A 17,645-nucleotide genomic window follows, 5' to 3' on the forward strand; every position below is an offset into this window, starting at 1 on the left:
GATAAAGTAGAGAAGTAATTGCAAAGGTCTTTAAATGTTCCTAAAGTGAAGACTTAATACTGTAGTTGATTTAAATACAGAATAATCAGATAAATAATACCCTGTTTATTGCGTGATAGTTTGCGGGTTTGATGTAGTTTAAAATCACTGTGTTATTATACAAGTGGTCTCAAACTGAAAAATACAAAAAAGTAAAATATAACACTAATGAGTTATCTTTAATTTGCTGAATTATTTTTTTTTATATTTACACGCATTTATTGAATGAAACATATAATAGACGGCCCTGTATAATTCATTTTTGAAGGAGAAATGCAATATTGGCTCTTTGGTATTTTCGATGTAATGTAGAATTTATTTTCCAGAGCGTCTTACCTAAAAAAGAATAATCAAAAAGAGAAATCCTTTATCTATTAACTGTTTTTAACACTGATTTTTTTCTCCTGTGTTGGTAAATCTTGTGTAAACAAGTAGACACATTGCATTCTTCACATTGCAAAACCTACCACTTGGTAAGTATCATCGCGTATCATATTTTAAGGGCATCCTTTGTTCTGAATTGCCTTTTAAGAGCACCGGAAAACAAGAGCTCAGTGAAAATCTACATTGTCATCTTCCCATAAAGAATTTATCTAGGAAATGGCTGTTATCAAATCAGTACTCTTCATTGTTCTGTATGAGTGTAAAATAAAATGTATGGTGTTTAAATAAAATAACCTAATTTAAAAAAAGATTCCTTTTTTATTTCCTTTCCTGACATAATGTTATTAAGATCCCCTACTTTTAAAAACAATTGGCCTATTCACAGTGTTGTCTGCAATTGAAAATGTCATGCTGTGATAGCACTTCAGTGTAAAATAATGTGTACTATACACATACATATTTAATATATTCCGGAGCAAACTCAAAGGCCCACAATATATTAAAAACACATCTCTTCTTACTCGGTATTTCTAAGCAGGGCTGTCAGTCAGGTGTCATACCATAGATCTCTCATCTGTTCTCCAGTTGTACCATTCAATTTCTTTCAGTGGATCATAGACCAAGGGCATTGCTGTGTATTTTTTTAATTTGAAAAAAAAAATGCATTCAGCCATTCTTTTGACTAAAATTTAACTTCCAGAGATGCAGTTTTCTGGAGCCCAGTAAAACTTTAAACAACAATTACAAATGTCTTAACCTTCATTTTCGTCTGTCATTTTGTTTCTTCTTTTCAGTTATGCAGATAAGCAATCCAATGGTTTTGCTTCTATTTCTTTGCAAAGAAATGGGTTTCAAAATTAAATTCCTTGATATGTCTGAAACGACATTCCTGTTTGTTACAAGTTATAAATCAAGCGTGTGCATTCGATAAGCATTTGGGTGCCACATATCTTTCATTCAGGCTATTTGAAGACACTTTCCAAATGTTTCTCAAGCTAGGCTTGTTCTCTCAGGCCTGGTTCTGACAGTGTTCTATTGATCTAATCAGTCTTGCCCATCTGAATAAGAAACTTACTGGCATTGCATTCAGTCTGTTTGCTAACAGGTACACTCATTTACCAACTGGCACACAGATCTTAGTCGACGTATTGCACATGAGTTTATCTGAAGTAATTTGATTAGACTGTCTCTTGTGAATGCAAAGTGGCAGCTCCCTTTCTTTTCTGGTTCAATGCTTCAAGCATTTTAATGGCTTGTGGTCTTAAGCGATGGCATTCTACAGATGTGCTGCGTGCATCAAAGGCATCATCTACTGTGGATCTTGTTTAGTGCACACTGATCGTTTCATTTGCCAAAGTTAATTGGAAGAGGGCTGTTATTCAGTTAACACACCAGTGGTTTTGCATTCTTTCACAGCTGGAACAAGGTTATCTTTAACATGCAAGGTTTAGTTTTACGGGTTTTTTTTTTGCTCACATACTGTACAGTATGGGGATGGTTAAATATACAGTACACCCGAGTTGTTTTTTGTAGATGCGCTATATGGACTAAATGTTCTTTTAAAGTAGAAAATCTACAAAGAACACATCTTGAATTCTAAATATATAGTTTATTTTATTTTAAATAATTTTGGAAACAATCAGATAAATGAGCTTAGATTATTTTTTTTTATCTGTAAATTCTGAAAACGTCCATGTTGTGGACAAATTTGCTTGTTTAGACCAAGTAAAATTAATTCTACACCAATTCATGAAAGAAAGTGATTAAAGTGTTAATTATTTGTTTTGGAAAGTTGGTTGTTGAACATTTTTGAAGAACACAGACAAAAAAACGATAGCTTAAATTCTAGAATTCTCAGCTTTATTCATATACTGTGCATGACTATGTCCCCCAAAATCCAAGATTGATCTCTGCCTTTTGCATGACAGAGCAGAATTGAATGTAGATATTTTTTTCAGATTTTAAATTGTCTTTCATAAACAGCACATCTGTGGCAGTGGCTAATAGGTAAGACATCTTACTGTGCCCATAATGACTTGCACTTCTTGTGTACATTGAAATATGAGGAGCTACTGTGTTGTAGTTCACATTCAAAAATAGCTGTTCAGCCTATTGAAAATTGTTCTGTTGTAGGAGGCAAGAAGGCTTGACTAGAAACTAGCTGTCAAGAAGATAACAGTGTACCTGGAGACATAGTGTTCCAATATGCAGCATAGCTAATGTAGGTCTTTGGAGGACAGTACGTCACGTCCAAATAGTTGTAAAAGTGAAATTAGGACAAGCTTTTTAAGTTATGTTGAGTATATACTGTATGTTTATTGTTCACAGGGCAATGCATGTGCCCTGTGATAGATATCTAGCAAGGACACTGTATCTCATTGCATCCTATGCCTGCTGGGTTAGGTGGTGAATTGTCTATATAGGATGAGTGGCTACTCAACAAAGTTTCGCATTTTTTAAAAACAAATGTTTTCAGTTACAGTATATAATTTATGCTGATATACTTTTAAAGTTAGCTCTTTTTTTTTTACAAACAAAGGTACAACAGCCTCCCTTTTGATAATGATTTGGCAACCAGTTATGAAAGAACTGTAATTTTTTCAAAATCCAAGTAGTCCTCCCAATGTCGGCACACAAAAGAGAAGGATGGAATCTATTGGTTAAATGAGAAGCCCAAAACCTTTGTAATCTATTTGAGCATACTTTGCAGTGTGATGGTTTAAATTATTTTAACAAAATAGAATGAGTGCAAAAAAAGCTGTGAAGTGAGAATATATTGTTTTTCCTCATAAGAGTGATAATTGGAAACAGCTTTTGCAATAGAAATCCTTCCTAATAATTTTATATTCATTCATAGTTAATTGGAAAAGAGAAATAATTTCACCTACACACTCCTACTCGAGACTCGATCTCTGTGGATGGAAAGCATAGTTATAGATGACTTGTATTCTTTGCTTCACAGCCTGGAGAAAGGAAACTTCAAATCAGTCCAGCTGGAATAAACTGAGCATGCCAGTTGGGAACATACGCTGTTTTTTGGCTGTCAGTTCACTGTAATAAGCAAATTCCTGAGCCCAGTTGCATCTTTGAAAACTGTGATTCTCTCAGATGCAAGTCAGAAAATCTATTCAAAATCCTCAAGGCTAATCCGTTTCCTCCATGTTCTGTACCTTAATTTCTTCATTTGCTACGGTATGTAGATGTGGACAGCTGCATTGTAGCCTTAACTTGAAAGCTAAGCAAGGCCAGGCCTAGTCAGTATTGGAAAGAGATCTCAAATGAAAATAACGTTGCTACTTCCAGTAGACCAGTAGGCAGCATTCTTCCGTTGAATCCAGAATTTCTACACCTGCGCCATGCTATGATGACTGGGATGGAGGTGCTGTCCTGTGAATGAGGCGTTAAAACAAGACATGGCGCTGAGAAACAGTGGCTAAAAACCACTTCAGGCTGGTTCAGTTTGTTCTTTCTAAATTCACCCTTTATTACAACTGGTGAAACAGTTTCTTACTTCTCTTTCTGATTTGCTGTGAAGTGGGGCTGGTGGTACAGAACACCTACTGTGTGTCACCCAAATTAAGTGTTGTAGATTCAAGTGTACTTGAATGTCCTAAATGAGACAAATCAAAACCATGTTATGTGACATGTTAAAGGTTACTGAAGGTTAAAAGCTTCAGAAAAGGCTAGTAAAGCCTTTAAACATCCTATATAACAACATTAGTGTCAGATTATGTTGGTAATACAAAATGCCTTTGAGTTTTTATAAATAATTTACTCAGGATCTTTAGTTTTACAGGTATTGCATTATAGATATGAATTCTAGAACAGGCTGAGAAAACAAAGCAGAGCTTTAAATAACAGGGCTGCAGAGCTGGAAAATAACAGGGCTTTACACAAAGGACTATAATGTAGATGTGATGTGTTTTCTTAAGTACAAATGCAATGTCCGGTGGTAAAGTAGTGCCTAGAACTGTTGCCAAACAGCAACTCCGTTTTTTGTTTTTCAAAAGTAAAATGCGTATATTACAGCTGACGTTTTGTCTTAGAGTAGGAAGGTGCTTCCTGGAGCAGAAACTAGTGTGAATGGAGAGGTCCTGTTTGTGTTAGGGTGTGAACACAGACAAGGGGGCACAAATGTTATCTACATAGAAGTGTATTTAAAACTAAAAATGAAAAGCAAAGGGTTGTTGGAGTACGGAACAAGCTACCCCGCCATGTTGCTGAAGCTGATATCCTCATTTTTTTTACTATAAAATCTCTAAAATGTCTGGATGAGATTCTACTAATTACCACATGGGCAAGATGTGTCACATGGCTTCTTCTTGTTTGTAACTCTCATATTCTCATATGTTCTTAAGAAGCACTTATAACAAAAAGTAGTGTATTTGTCCAATTTCAGTGAAGTTCATGGCCATTTTCTCAGGCGTGCTACAGAGGTCTTGTAAGCCATTATTTAAAACCCTTGCATGCAGAAACTTAGGGGAAAGGTTACCATGGAGATTGTTACTTCAAAAAAGACCTGGCTGCAATCGTTTTATGCTTGAGGCGATTTATAGCATTCAGATAGAGTGTTGGAGTTTGAATTTGGGGTTTTTCAGGGTCAGTATTCAAAACACTCTAAACACCATTTGATTCTTTCCTCTCACCTTTGGATTTTCCATTGGATTTACTCTAAATACTCCTGTATCTAAGGCCTTCTCTTCCACAAGGTAACAATACTACTTAAACAAGATACAAGGTATCTCTTGCTGGTTCAAGGACTTTGGAAATAAATTCAAATTTTGAACCTGAGTAGCATACAATAATAGCACATAGAAAAACATCATCTGGAGTTCAATTCAAGTCCTCCCTCTTTTCAGATGTAGTGTGAAATTTGCATTTCAGATAAACAGGTTAATTCTGTTGTGTCTATAACATTGACAGTTGTATTGATGGTTTGCATATATACTTTTTAATAAAGGAATTTCTAAAATATATTTATAGAGGCTTTTGTAATTTACTTTAGAATATAATTTCATAAAACTGCATCTCCAAAAAAAGCATGATAATGTCATACAAAATCCAATGTTGCATATAGTTTTGAAGAACGGCAATTGAACAGAGGGAAAAGAAAGAAAGGCCTTGCATCCCAAAGGAAATGGAGGGAAGTTCAGGAGTCTCAGTTAGAGCAAGCAAAAAGAAGTTGTCTGATGTTCACTTTGTGAGGATGTTACTGCACAACGCTTATTGGTAGGAAAACACAGCTCAGGGAGGCTTGACAAATTAATCCAGGAATTTTAAGGTAAAAAGAATACTGCTACATGGAAAACAACCTTGGGCTTTGAGCTTGGTCTCATCGGCTTAGCTCTGTGGCTGCACTGTGGACTGTGGTCTTGAAAAGGTTCTTGAAGGAACCCCTCACCGACACTTTGAGAGGTATTTCTAATTGAGGATTTATACCTGCTTTAAAGGAAAGAGATGTAGACCTTAGCATTTACATCACCCCTGAGGAAAACCTACTCGCCTACACCATTTGAAATAATTGTGTACCTGCAATACATTTATGCATTTTGAAGTTATGTAATATGCTTGTCCATGAAAATGTATATAATTTATATATAGAAAAAAATATATATACTGTATACTGATACAAAAAAGCCATCTTACATGAATGGATCCTTGAGTCTTGGGTACATTTTGCATATATATTTTTTTACATTTTAAATAATGACTAAATTGGTTTGCTGTTTGTTTCAGTGGTATTGTTCCTCCTTGTTGTGTGTACCAAAATGCAAAGCCTGGCTGCCATCTGCTTTATTGAAAACAGCATGTCGAGAGACATTTTCTGAGAATGGATGCTTTACTCCATGTCTTATCAAACAAATCCCAGAGCAGCCAGGAATTCAGTTCTTTGAAGAACAGGTCACATCCTGAAGGAAAGAGGGTCACCATACCTTCCTATGACACTTTGATTTCATTCACTTAAACCGTCTTACTACAGCATATACAGTATATTGCAGTAGTAAGACAGAGAGAAATCAGCTGTGCATCAGTAGAATGATTGATTTGCATGCTTGGAGACCATTCCGTAGTGACATAGAGAGTTTTGAGATAGAAATTACTGTCTTTTTTTGCACCAAAGAACATCTGAGAAGAGTGGAGTGTTTTGATAAATGCTAGACACACTTGACAGATGTGTACGGTCATGTTATGGAGAGCATTAGTTTGACTACTGCAGTGTTGAATCCAAACAGCAGAGCAGTGGAAGTGTAGTGATGTCCAGAGGAATCTCCTTTAGTTCATTAGTGCCTTTGTGCTGATTTGAGGAGAACCTCTCTGCTCAGCCATGCATTGGCGAAGTCCTTGACCCCACAGCTTTTCCATCGCTACAAGCCAGTCTGGAAGTGTTGATTTTCCAACAGGACAGCACAAGACCATGCAGTGCTGCTGGGTTTACAAAGGCACAACTTCGAACAACACAGGAAAGAGCTCTTGCCTCGGCTATTTATTTCCCCTGATGTTTTTGGAAGGAACCTCTGCAGGACCCGTGCAATCAACAGGAGACAACTGTGACCAGCTAGCCTTCTCCAGCAGGTTACAGCTTGACAGGAAGAGTGGCCGAACTTACCACAGCAGTCTGCCCACAGGCTGGTTAGGTCTATGCATTAACAATGCAAGGATTGTGTTAATGCTCAGGGTGGGTTTTCATTTTGAGAAGAGTGTCATGTTCAAGTTGTGTGCCAGAAATCCGCACAAATCAAACAACCAATTCATTGATCGTTGATTGTGTCTATGTTTATTTTCTATGTGATTTTTTAAAATATTTGTGCTGTTCCATTGGGCCTGAGTATTTAAACTCTTTCATAAATACATCATTTTGCATAGGGCTGAAGAAAATCTTCTGTTCATGTGTGTCTCCCTGATACCTAAGGATTGCAAGTGACAGATCTTTAATGTTTTCATGGCAGCAATAGCCCTCTCCTGGCCTCTGTCATTATGCATTACAACTGTCAGAGCATACTGATAGGTTTGTCGCTACAGTTACTGTTGCTAGGAGATGTGTGTTAAGGGTCAGTCCTTAGTATCTACTTTTCCAGGTAGCACCACAGGATATAAGTACTGCTGAGACCTCCAACAGAATAGGAAAAGCCCAAGCAAATGGTGGTTTCATTTTGTCTACGATTCATGTGCTGTTTGCTTAAATGTGAAATAAAAAAAGCATTAACCTTTCCTACATTTGTCTGTCTTTGACACCTGAAGGTTTTCTTGTCTTATCCTCTATGGATATGTTCAGTAGGCCTTTAGACTTAATTGTGAATACAAGCAGGGTTATAGGCCACCATGTATGAAGTGAATGTTTAATTCAGCTACAGCTCCCAGCCTGACCGAGCAGAAAATGGCTGTGTAATGAGTACCCTTCCTGGGTTTGCAAACACTTTGGAAAGTTACTGTGTTAGGCTTGATGGGGAACCGAATTTAATGGTCAAGCACCAGCCTACTCGCTCATCTGATCTGTGGCTAATTCTGTGTTTTGCGTGCGCCGTTGTACTCTATAGCTCCCAAGAGCGCCTGATTCACAGAATTCATGGTTTCCTCGGCTACCACTCCACCTGCCACAGCCATGGTAACACTTCCATTGGTGTATGCCTGCCAGTTTCTGAGCCACGGCAGCAGAGGACTATTAAAGAGACAAAGGTTTACGAGAACAGTAAATGGGCTTATTACGAACATTCGCTACAGGGCAGGAGCTGGGAAGAAACAAAACATTTTTTATTTGTAGCTGTCATGTAGTAATTGGGGATCTGAGGCTCCAGGTAACACAGATAACACAATATACTTGGTACAGTGTTACCAGGCATTGAGTCTTGACTTGTGTTGAAGTGTATTTGGATTGGATTACATCATTCTATCATTTCCTGCACAGATCTAAAAGGTGTGAAGCTATAATGCAAATTAACCAGTATATTTCAGAAAGTCTCAATACATCTGTTGGATATTGAAAAGTGTTCAATAAATTATAATGCTCAGTGGTAATCATATGTCTTGATGTAATTATTATGACCATTCAATGAACTGTTGTCTGAAATGCACAGGTTTAGTTTCATGTTTAGTGCTCCTATTTTGAAGCTGTGCAAGAACTGCTAGTGAATGGATGCTTTGTAGTGTATCTGAAAGTGTTCCATTTTGATTCAACAAGGATCAGCAGGTCTTTTCTTATTTGTTTAAGGATATCACTTCAAAGGTGCTCCCTTACCAAGTTTAATTTCCATTGTTATCCTAATGGAACACTGCTTGTTAATGTACAACAGCAACGTTAATGATTCCACATGAGTTGCTCCTCTGTGGTGTATCAAAAGAAGAGTGATTTCTAAATTACTTGTTTATTGCCTGTATATACCCAATTCACCCATAATATTATAGACAATCATTGCTACAGAGACACAGTTATCTGCTGCTAGTGTACATCTTTCAAAAGATTTCCCTCTGTGCTTCACATCTTTTGTGCCGTTTTTGGTAATCCACAGTGATTGCTTAGGCAGTGCACCTGGTGGTGTTTACTGTACAGAATCATCCATCAAAAAGGAGAAACCACTTGATGGGATCTGCATTTCTTCAGAGCTGAACTGGAAAGGAAGTTAAGTACTACTGTACATCACTAGAGGGTATCTGAGGATTCAAAGAAAAGAATAATTAAATACTAGCAGATTATAATTTGCTCATACAGTAGGTTTTCCCAAAAGTAGTAAATAAAATTAATACACGGACACAAGAATATTCAGTGATTTTTTACAATTAATTAAGATTGTGAATCTGCTTATTTGTAGTGGAAAGGGATCTTATCTAAAACAAACTTGGTCATTGTACTGTATGAAGTAACTTTGAACATTAAAAATAGTCTTCAGAAGAGTCATTTAGTTTTAAAATTACTCATGCATCAATTTGTACTATTAAAATGCTTTTGTGTACCATAGAGTAATTATTTCTTAATTCTTCATTCCATAAGAAAATGTAAGAACTAGGGAGACAAAACATGTTTTAACAGCTGTAATCTTCCAACAGCAGTGCTTGCATTGCTACTGAAGCAAAGTAATTGAAGTGCTCTGCATGTTTTCATAATGTATTAGATATATCGGATTTAAAACAGGAAGGAAATTTGTAGGGAATGTAAAATTGTGTAGTTACAAAGCTTCATCTACCCATTATCAGAAAGATGCTTGTCCTGAAATTAGAGTTAGACATACCAAACTTACAGCAAAATTACATAAATTGCACATTTATGTCAACAGTGTACCTTTTTTTGTGGAATTTTGAGCAACCATCTGTTATAGTCTGCTACCAAGAATGTGTCCCAATTTGTACAAGGAAAAAAAGGAAAAGCTAGTTTGCACAAGCCGTTGGTGCCTCTTGTCTTCATCGAGAGCATCCATTTTATTGTGGTGATGTCATGCTTTATTTCCCTAAGTATACAGTGCTGTTTCGATCATTAGTGGATCATGTGCTGTTCAAGGAAGCAGTTGGATTTCGATGGCCATCTGATAGCATTTCTGAACAAAGCATGACATGCACCTCTGAAATTTTAGTCCATTTTAACACAGACTTTCCTCTCTGTAGTTGATCATTAAGGTATAGTTGACAATGTGGGGAAATTGCTTTCTATTAATTGCTCAGCCTCTATCCTTTTTTCTTTCCATGAGTTACTACCAGGAGACAAATCTATAATGACAAGCTTTTTTTCATGTCAAGGCAACATGTGAAGACTAGCCTTGCTGGCATTCTCTTTTTATTATCTTCCCCCAGACAGATATTGCTAGATGGTAAGTTTGCTGCTGCCCGGCAACAATGATAATGAGCTCTTCTTTGCATTTTATTAACTTTTCCTCAAAATCTGGTTATATACTGTATACCTGCCTGGGTGTGGTAGTTTATATTCATATTATATATGGTGATATTCATTTTCTTAAGTGAAATAAAAAGGAACTCTTCCCAGTTTTACACATATGGCAGATTTCTGTGGTTCAGAGTCTTCCTCCTTTTCTGGAAATGAAATACTTGCGGTCTTCACTCTACGTGGGTTGCAATATCTTCATTTTATCTTGGCCCTAGAAAGAGAGGGAGTGTATAGGTCTCCTCCGGCAGTTTGGGATGTGTTTCATCAGGCAGTTGTGGGACTAGATGATAATCACCTGCTTTCACTGAAGTCACTTTTTACCTTAAATTCTCATTAGAAAACCTTAGGGGAGCAGATGCCCACTATAGCTTTGGGACACAATGGTTGTACTCACTGTACATCTCATGTATAGTTTCAAGTGATCACTGTTTGGGCCCGTAGAAGTAAATTGACCAAGGTTTTATCGATTCCCACATTCTGATTTAAGCCCTGACTTAAGCCCTCTAAATTTGTGTGTTTTTTTCCAAAATAGCAAAACGTATTTACTGTTTTAGGGTAATATGGCAAGCCCAGGTGTAAGGTACATTAATACTTAAGATCTTTTAATATGATGATCACAGGGAAAACAGACAGACAGATGCAACAGCTAATAATAAAACAAACAGGGAGAAGGAAAACAATATTGATGTTCAAAACCTAAGCTCATCCTTGAGCTTCTAAATAGCTGTCTTTCCCTAATAACAGCTGGGCAGCTAAAAACAAAAACACTTTTCCAGAAACAATCAGTTTGAAAACTTTGACTCTTCCCAAAACATCCTAGTTTCACAGTTGGCCTGTTAGGGTGCTTTCCACATTAATAATAATAATTATTTTTATACCTTATACCTATATTATTACCTGGTCCTTTCCCACTCTCTGTCCACTTTCCGGTAAAAGCAGAAAATGCTTGCATGAATCAGAAGCATCAGGAAGTTTGGAGCAGATAGTGACAGATACAGTAATTGTCACTAGTGACAGATGGCTACAGATCTTTTCCTTTAAATCCTGTTTTCCTCTCCCATTTGGTTTATTATAATAGAACTGTTGTTCATCCTTTAGCTGTCTTAGGGTTTCCTAGTGCCTTTTCTGAATGATAAAGTACCAGCGGTGTTTGTTTTCATCCTAACCACTGCTGTCAGTACTGAGAGCTGCAGTCATTACATACTTCAAAATGTGCCATCCATTTACCTTGTTTGCATTGAAAGATTATGAGAATGCTATCTTCTGACATTAAAGCTTTTCCTGTAACCTGCTTCCAGGTAGAGTCATGCAATAGGCTGACACACTGAAGTGCACTTAGCCCTGTACTATCTGGCTACTTTATCTTTCTGTAAAAGTACAGAAGCTTCCTTTTTATTTTGGCACTGATCTACTGTACATCTGCAAGATTTCATACAAGATATAAAACATAGCTACTGACCAGCAACATATTGCAGTCTTATTTATTTTATCGTCCAAGATGGAGTGGCTCTTTCCTTTCAATTAGCAAAGTTAGAAATCTGCGAGGCAATTTACAGCACTAATCCCATTATTTATCTGAAAATGAATTGATTTTTAACTGAGCGGCCTCATTGAATTTTTATTTGGTGTTCAGTCTGAGGATCACTCGTGCATTTTGAAAGGACTTTAAAAAGACAGCACAGCAATTAAAACCTAATCACAGACAGTTTGATGTATCCTAATGATGGAACAAATAGTAATCAGGCTTAATATTGTCAGAACAAATAGCAAAAGCAGTTTTGTCTGTTCTTTGAAGATCAGCTCAAATAGTTTGAGTTTGAAAGAGGATTTAAGTTTGACAAAATTATTCCAAATGCATTTAGAAACACATTGACAATACACTGCAAGTGTAATGAACAATATGGTTCTTATAAGACATATTCTGTACCAGTGAAGTTAAGTTCAATAAAATCAGGCTGTGAAAAGTGTATGATGTGGTGTTACAGTATGGTAGCATTTTGGAGTTTTTAATGACATGGACTTTGTTATGGCTCTGCATTGTTAAGTCAGCTACTTTCTGTTGCATTTAAAGATTAAAATGAATACATTTATGAGAAAAACAACTTTAAAAAAGAATTTAAATTAAACTTATCTATAACTTTAGCATCTCGTATCTATATATTTTCAGGCAAACAGTCATGATGACTGAGTCAATTAAAAAGATGGCATATTCTTGTATCTACTGTACATACAGTACAGTATGTGCTTCAGTCCAGTCCTGTAAGTCTGAAAGCCTGTCAGGTAATTAAGGTTGTATTAACTTAAACAAAGCTAAATTTCTTGTTGAATTAAATATATATATATATTTAATATAGTATATATTCTAGAGTTTTATATTTAGAGTTTATGGTTTTTAAAATCTCTAGCTCCCAATTAATCCAGTATAAACCTGCCAAATGTGTTCAGTTAGCTTTAAGATAATTGCACAATTTAAAAATGTGTATCTGATCCTTCCCTGCACAAAACTGACCCAGGTGAAAGTAAAGTGTCCTGCCTAAAATGATTGACAATATCTGGCTGTCAGGCAGCCAGAAATGTCAATATTTGTTTCATGCTTGGCAGATTGCTCATATATAGTTTTGAGAATAGCCCTGTAGACATTTGAAGCCATTCAAGAAAATATACCTTGATGCTGCAAACTCTCGGATGTTTAGGTTTTGCTGATATGCTGGTCTTACTTTTTGTTTCATTTGACAGATTATTGCAGCTTGTTGTAAAAATTTGTGTTTTCAATCTGAGTAATTTGAAACTTGCATGCAAATAAGAGCAGTACCTTGTTCATGATAAAAAGTATTTGATTAAAAGCAAAATAGTATTGCTCTTGTCTAATTCTATTATCTCCTGTAATTTTCTCATAAAACTAGTGTCAGTTTTTTCAATATTATGCTAAAGAAGCTGGACATTTAAAGATGTGACTTAAATTCAACAAAATCTGAAAATAAAAACAACATCCAGCTATTTGTGATAAATTTGGAGAACCAGCAACATTAGTTAAATCATATTACAGTAACTGCGTAGTCCAGTTAATGTCCTTGGTGAGCTGAAGCCTAACCTGAGAGTGGGGAAAAATGCTAACAGCAAAATGGATAAAATATTGATTCAAGCTTTTTCTCGAGTGAAAGTTTTGGCCAAAGGAATTTGTTTTTTATATTTGTAATCTTGAGATATTAATCAAATCTTTCTTGTCTGGTGAGATGATTAAAGAGAATGCAATGCTTTGTGGGCTCCCTGAACCTTGTCTTCACCTTAAGACGTATGTCACATTTCCCAATTAGAGGTGGTATAGTTGGAAGGGACATAAAAGGCCAGATTTGATCCAATTTTATGGATACAGATCAGCTGATAAAAGGCAAAATCATGAGTATCCACATTGATGTTTCCCTTTGATGCGCACAAATTACACCGGGACTCAGAAACATACTTAACTATCCAATCTGAGTCATTGTGGATGGCCTTCACTTCTCTGGAGATTTCACAAGCTGACTCTTCATCAGATCCATCTATATCCTCAGGGCAATTTCTTTCTGTAATGTACGTTCAGTTTTTGACAGTTTAGTGCAGTTGGATGGCATTACTTAAGTAAGATCATGTACTAATTTTAAAGTGAGTGAAATGAACTATCTGTGTCATTGAAAAAGAGCAAGAGTATTTAATTCAATTTAAAAGTCAACGTTTTCTCCCCTTGGAGTTTTCCTGTTTTAAACCAGCAACATTGTTTTTACACAGCGAACTACATCTCCTATTTCAGCTAACAAACAGGTAACAAATGCAAAACCGATATCATCCCCACCCTAGGTTGAGCATAACACAGCTGTGATAGGATGTCTAGTGAAATTGCTGTTGGTGCAATAAGCCTGCAAAGTGCAAATTTCTCAACGTCAAATGCTTCTTTTTCAAGTGCTTCATTGCTTGATCATTTAAATTACCTTGACTAAAAAATTAGCTCTGATTGCTTTACGACATAGTGTAAAAAATACTTCATTAATTGCAACCACAGCCTCCTGTTATTTTTTGTTTTTATCTTAAACTTGAGCTGGACTTATTGCTGTGTTTATGACAACTTTCTTCAAGTTTTCTTTCTGTTTTTCTTTCTCCTGCTGAAAACACAGAACCGGTCATGGCTGTCCTTACAACCTAAGAGGAGCCTGGTGTTCACTAAGCAGAACGTTACACTGTACCTACCTGTACTGAGTAAGTGTGAGTAAAAGTACTGATTAAAAGTCAATTTGGGAAAGTGACTCCTTTCTTGTGTCACTTGAAGAGAGGGGATTCTAGCCTTCAGGTTCCAAGCATTGCTGTGTTCACCAAGTAAATCAAATTATAGCAAGGCAATCTCAGTTTTTACATTTGTATCTGTGCCTGGTATAGATAAGCAGCAAGGGGATGTTTCACATTCACTTGTGTTAGGTTGCGATGGTTCACCAAGTCTGAGATCATTCATTTCCAGGTGATGACTGAGTTCAACCTGCCCAGTTGGGAAAGATTTAGGTAGCCTGCTAGCTATTTAGCTACACGTACTTCAAAATAAGGGCATTACATGTCTATATTATTTTTTAATAAATCACATGGGTGAGACTTTGTTTTGTTGTGGAATGGGATGCATGATAAGTTGATCCTTCTTTGTCCAAGCCTATCTGTAATTACCATTATTATGTAAATGTATTCTAATTAATCTATTTAATTAGAAATCATACATGCCATCTATTTTCAGAGCTCATGCTGGAGTCTGTTCATGATACATTATGACATCACTTAGACACCGTGATAAAGGGAGAGGTACTGTAGCTTCCAGACCTCCAGGCACCTGGAGTGGTTACAAGGAGTTTAAATATATGCAAATACAAGCAGTTGTTCTGTGCAGCCTCTTCCTGAGTGGAAGCGCAGTCTTGCAGGAGCAAACCTAACTCTCACGATTGAACAGCACCTGGAGAAACTCATTAGTACTGTACAAGTGGAGAGTGTGGTACAGCCTCCACCAAGGGCTCCAGTAATTTTAGATATTAATCTCTGCTTGGAGATTGTGCACAGCCTTGTCTGCTTTTGTCTTTAGTTACAAGAAGGACAGCACACTGACTGTAACTTTGTGTAGTCTATACATAAAAGGCCCAGAAACCAAAGGAACATCTTATGCCCACATTTTATATATTGCGTTTGTGTGTAGTACAGTGCAAAGGCTTGGGCTATTTTCAAATTAAGCAGTTAAATTTAGTGATTGATTATATTTTTCTTACAAGATGCTGATCCCAAAGATACTGCTTGCAGTTAAAAGGAGTTAAGATGTCAAGGTAGGAGGTGCTATCAAGTCCTTGAAGGGCCACCACAAAAGTTTGACGATAATACAACAGAGGTCACATAGGAACGGTATCAAAAATGGCTTAGATCTATGGATATTTTTTATATTGTGATTTAAAAGTCCTGCAACAGTACTCTAGTTGTATACAGGAAACACAATGTAGAGGCAGAAATCCAACTGTTGAATAAGTTGCATCTTATTCTGCCATGCCTTTGAGAATATTTCTACACAATTAAAATTGTACATAATATAAATTTATGATATTAATAATTTAATATTTCAATCATATTCTTTTTTGCTCAAGGTGGAAGAAGATTCAGTTCCCTTAGCCATTTAAAGTAGGATTTCCTTTGAGACCAGCTATATACCTGGCTGTTCTTCTGATTCTGACTGATTGCAGAACAGTAATATCTTTTTAGTAACTTGACTGAAATTGTACAAAATATTCTAGTTTTAGAAGCAATACTGACTGGTCCCATAGACAAAAATAAAATAACCAATTAAATTGTATTCTTGCTGTGAATAATTGTGGATTTACAGTATCCTAAGCTTTTCTCAAAGGAGGAGGACCTTAGGGATTACAAAAAATATTGAGAAATACTTGTCTAGAGAAGACGAACATTACGTGTTAATGCAGATACAGTACCTACAGCTTCTACAAGCTCCGATTTCATGTAACTCTCTGTACTTGTTAAATGTTAAATTAAATGTTGTTTATCAAGCATGTCCCTTGAATAAATCCCTGTGGTGCTCCCCTAATTACATCACCCTAATTGGAGAACTCACCCCTTTGCTGTATTCTCTGTTTTCCGTCCATTTAACTGGTTTTCCATCCAAACATTTGCTTCAGTGTCTACTACCTGCAACCCAAGAGTTAATCTTTCACCAGGAACTTTCTCAAAAGCCTTCTGAAAATCTAAATAGATCATGTCACATGCACTGTTTGTTTCAAGTACTGCTGTTGCTTGTGTGATATACTCCTATGATTTAATTAAGCAAGCCTCATCTTTTCTGAATCCACATACTGTAAATTAGAAATGCAAGTATAATTTTCAATATTTACCTGGTAGCAAAGAAATGGCATATGAAAGTTAACATGCCTAATGTGGAGACGTTTAATTAAATAGAATAAAGCAACATCTCAGCTGTAAACCTTAACAGTCTTGCTGTTAATGCTAGAAGCCTGTTTCTTACATTTGCATTGTACTGGTATGAATATGGCTTTTGATGGTGCCCTTGAGATCCGTTTTACACTATTGATTAGGCTACCTACTACTGAGTTATTCTTTTTTTTAATTTCCATATTTTTTCCAGATAAAATTTGTTGTTTCTTCTAATTCGTAGACTTTTCCATTCTTACAAGACTTGTTTAAAACTCATTAGCAACTCCTACTTTAAAATGGAATCATGGGTTGTGAATGGTATTTTTGGGAGCTAGGGATTTAAAGGATAATGTGAAGGATGGGGTAGAAATCATTGCTTTAAAATGGATTCAAATGTAGTGTACAGAATATTTAGGAGCTTGGGGTTGAAGTAGAAGCATCAGGGTTGTATTCAGTGTGAGGAAAAGAAAATCAGCTAATACTGGGTTTTTTTTCTAACTACCTCTATGGAGTGTATCTTCTGTCCACTTAAAACACTGTTTTGTATGGTTTAAATGCCCTGTTTTATTTACTGCTGAGAGGTTGAGGAATTAAAAATGATTGTTCTATGCCTTGCTGCTCATTAGCCTGTGTAATTAGACTGATTTGTATGCAGTCTATATCAATAAAAAACGGGGGACTGAGAGGGAACCATTTGGTTCACCAGAGCTGATCTGTTGCAAATGCTTTTTTTTCCCTCCAGGGAGTGAAGTAAAGGCACTCCAGGCCAGATATGAAAAGATCATTACTTCTGAGGTGCAATTTTTTCAAACATTTTTTTAGAAAGGTAGATTTAAGTTACCAGCCCTCTCATTTAAGCCTTGAAAAGAAACATTTTTAGCTTTGTACTTTTGTTCTGGAAAGGAACAGATAGATTTGT

The 17,645-nt window shown here is 36.3% G+C and overlaps 1 protein-coding gene across 9 annotated transcripts in view; it reads left to right on the forward strand.

Moving 5' to 3' along the window:
- large2 (LARGE xylosyl- and glucuronyltransferase 2) overlaps window positions 1–17,645 on the forward strand; it is a 237,931-nt gene that overhangs the window by 121,585 nt on the left and 98,701 nt on the right. For 7 of the 9 annotated variants that reach the window (XM_015338532.2, XM_069181876.1, XM_015338526.2 and 4 more), the window contains one exon: window positions 14,440–14,521. The exons of 1 other annotated variant lie outside the window; for it this stretch is intronic. The gene's annotated coding sequence lies outside the window, so the exon portion shown is untranslated. Of the gene's footprint in view, window positions 1–14,439; window positions 14,528–17,645 lie in introns of all 9 variants that reach the window. One more of the 9 variants, XM_069181875.1, reaches the window with a different exon arrangement.

This window comes from Lepisosteus oculatus, chromosome 21, assembly GCF_040954835.1.
Source record: "Lepisosteus oculatus isolate fLepOcu1 chromosome 21, fLepOcu1.hap2, whole genome shotgun sequence".
NCBI classification, from domain to species: Eukaryota; Metazoa; Chordata; class Actinopteri; order Semionotiformes; family Lepisosteidae; genus Lepisosteus; species Lepisosteus oculatus.